This window comes from Delphinus delphis, chromosome 13, assembly GCF_949987515.2.
Source record: "Delphinus delphis chromosome 13, mDelDel1.2, whole genome shotgun sequence".
NCBI lineage: Eukaryota > Metazoa > Chordata > Mammalia > Artiodactyla > Delphinidae > Delphinus > Delphinus delphis.
In genome coordinates this window covers 74173824-74177358 of record NC_082695.1, presented here as the reverse complement: position 1 = coordinate 74177358, position 3535 = coordinate 74173824, and the positions used below count along the sequence as shown (strand labels likewise).

The 3535-nt window shown below is 44.4% G+C and overlaps 1 pseudogene; it reads right to left on the bottom strand.

The window, feature by feature from the left end:
* Positions 1-374: 374 nt before the first annotated feature.
* Positions 375-1184, bottom strand: LOC132436648 (60S ribosome subunit biogenesis protein NIP7 homolog pseudogene; annotated as a pseudogene).
* Positions 1185-3535: the final 2351 nt, after the last annotated feature.

The following is a 3535-nucleotide window of genomic DNA, read 5'->3' as shown; positions in this document are numbered from 1 at the left end:
CTAGGCTGCTTTTTGAAACAGAAGGAAATGAAGCTTATTAAAGTTTAATGACTCATCTAAGGCCATACAGCTGGTAGATGTGAGAACTGGTGTTTGAATCCAAGTTTTTTTTCCACACTACACAGCACCTACCGTAAAGAAAATCGGCAGAATAAACTGCTCTTACTGTTTTATCCAAATTTCATTTGTAAAATTCCACACACGACCTACTATTCTAATGGCAATATCTCTTTCATAGTATTAATAAATAAGAAAATTCATTACGTTCTTATCATGTGTTTGGAAAACAGTGTTATCACAGATAACAATACGCTATTCTTGTCCTCAGTTCCAACAATTTAGAACCTGTTACTCAAAAACAAGAAGCCCTCTGATTCAAATATAAAACACAGCATTCTAGTTAGTCATAATCACAAAGATCCAAAACCCCGTTTTTGAGCCATTTCTGCATAATAAGAATCCAGCCTGCATTTGTCCATAATAGAATATTAAACTAAGAAGTCCCTGAAGAGGTCACAGTGTTGACAAAATTCAACATGATGGTGGAGCCTACACAGACACAGGAAACAAAGCTAGGCCCTTCCACACAGCCACAAGTCCTCGCGATGATTTCATTTTAAGTCAATGTCTCTTCATGCCGCACATATTCCCCAATGTCTGCTTGATGAAATACCACAATCGCCATGGGGTCTACTTTCCTGCAGTCTTGTGTAGACTTTGCTGCCACCCCAAAACCCAAAGGGATGTCTGCCATGGAGTGCACCACAACTCCCTGGTACTGAGAAGTATTTTCAGTGATTCGACCAAGTCCAGATTTCAGCACATGGTTCCCATACAGGAAGGATTGCTCTGCTCCAGGTTTTATCCACACTTTATACTTGGCATACGGTGCTAAGTAATCCAGAGCCGTGATGTGCAACCGAAACTTGTGGGTCTTCGTGAATTTTCCGAAGCACGTCCCCAGCGACACCAGCTTGTCACCGGAGATGCTGGCGGCCAACTGCAAAATCTTCTCACTCACGTAGTACACCCGGTCATTGTGCAGCCTGAAACAGTAGGTGCCGTCGGGCCTGTCGACCAGCAGCTGCAGATTCTCCCCGATGTATTTTGCTATCTTCTCAAACATTACTCGCGTCTCCTCTTCAGTCAGAGGCCGCATTTTCCCGCTGGGTTGGAACGCCGGATCCTCGTTGGTTCGTATCCTTTAATGTCCTTCTATAATAAATCGGTAATCTAGTGAGAAAATGGTTTTCCTGAGTTTTGTGAGCTGTCCTAGCAAATTAATGGAATCCAAGGAGGGGGTCATGGGAACCTCTGATTTGTAGCCAGTCCGTCAGAAGGCCAGGTGATAACCTGGATTTGGGGGTGGTATTTTGAGTTGGAGGGGGTAGCTGGGACCTCCAGTTTGTAGCCGGTACCTCAGAAGCATGGGTAACAGCCTACACTAGTGTCTGAAGTGGAGGGCAGTCTTGTGGAACCAAGCCCTTTCCCTGTGGAATCTGATTCTATCTTTGAGTAGATGGTGTCAGAATTGAGTTGAATTCTCAGACACCCCATTGTCATCTGAGAATTGCTTGTTGGTGTGGGGAAGCTTCCGCACACACAGGTCTGAATGCAGTTGAGAACCCTTTTACAACATTACAAGAAAGAGGCGAGCTCAAAAAGAAATGGGCTCATTTTCAAGCAGGAAGGAACAAAATAAAGTTAAGGGATTTAAAAGGCTAAAAGAAGGCTCAGTCCTAAATAGCAAATGATAAAATGAAGAAAACTTAAAGCAGCAGAGGGACAAATTAAAACTCAACCTTATATCAAAGGACAAATGAAAGGTGTGTATGATCATCACACTTGATGCTAAAACCTGTTAATGAATTAAGCCGTCTCTGAGTAAAATTCCCATTAATGGTGTGTCCAAAAAATCCTTTCGCTTGTACAAAATGGCTCAAGAAAAAGAGATGAAGCTTGCGTGTGACTCTCTGTGAGGTCTGATGGCTTCAGGGAATAGAAATTAAACCGATAAAAAGAGGCATAGGAGCAAGAAAGCAAAGAAATACAATAAATATGAGACAGGTCTGAAAAGAAACTATAGCTATCGGCATATGGAGCTGACTGGAAGAAAATGAGACAGGCTGGGACCTGGGACCCTTTGCTGCAGTGCTGCAGTGCTCGCACCTGGACACAAAAGACAGAGAAACTATAAGGAACTAAAAATAACGAATTGCATGCCTGCGCAGTTGGGACAAATTCTGGACAATGAGATACAAAGAGACCAAAAAGCCCAACTGCCACTTCTGAAGAGCTAGGAGCAAAAGCAGGGGATGGGGAACAAAAGCAGGGTACCACCCCACCCATGCCTCCTGCACACCACCTAAGGGGTGAGCAAACCTACTAAGCTACCCCTGCAGCCCGACACCTGGACACAACCGTACCCTCACCCCCACATAAGGAATCAGCTTGCCCCCCACCTCCGCAAGTGAGCTAGCTAGGGAACCTCTTGTTTGTCCTCACTCCCCGCTGCTGCAGCAGGGGCCCCAATAAAGCCTTGCCTGAATTTCTTGTCTGGTCTCTGATCAATTTCTATTGATTAAGGAGGCCAAGAACCCTGGTCGGTAACAAAAATATACAAGAAGCTATGTTTTTGACCAAAGAAGTATTAACCAGCCTGGACAAAAGAAATGGGGCTTATTTATGACCTACCTGACTTTGGGATTCTACTCATCTAAGAGCAGGAAGTGGGCTGAGAAAGCCGCTCATCCCAAAGAGGAAATATTCTCATCGCCCACTTCACATGTGGCCACAGAGAATAATGAAAAAGAACTCGAAGAAATTGGACCCAGGCTTCAGGACGATGATTGGGTCAGAGCTTTTCCCAGGAAACAAGATCAGAACATAATCAAGGGACTTTCCCTGCCCCGGGGTAGGAGCCCTCAACATGTCTGCTGTTGACAAGTATCTCCCATGGGTCTCTCATGCTCTCATTTCTGAATGGCGGTACTTCTTGTAGTTATCCTGTCCTTGTTCTACCATTGAAGGGTGGTTGTGTGGAGGGCAGATTATGTGACTTTGTTGTTCATAGGTCCCTGAATCAGTAGGTGCTATATCCAGACCTGACGTAAAAATGGCTGTGCATCTCCCCCAATCCTGGGTTTAGAACTAAAAGCTGTATTGAGATGAAACTTGCTGGCATATATTCCAGCAAATACACTTGGAGGAGCGTATTTGGCATGCAGAAAGGAAAGTGAACTGAATATTCAGTAGCAAAGAGGTCAGACTCTAGTAGTCATTAGGGCTGTTCCCCAACAATTCCAGTTCTTCTAAGCATTAAAGGGATACAGCATCTTGCCACCTTGATGTTTAGCAGGCCATGTGAGTTGCCTTGGGCAATGAAACAGGAATGAAAGTGACTTGTACCACTTTCAGGCAGAAGGCTTAGATTCAGTACAGTTGACCCTTGAACAACACGAGTTTGAACTGTGTGGGTCCACTTCAAGGGGGATTTTTTTCAATAAGTACATACAGTACTACACCACCGCAGGTG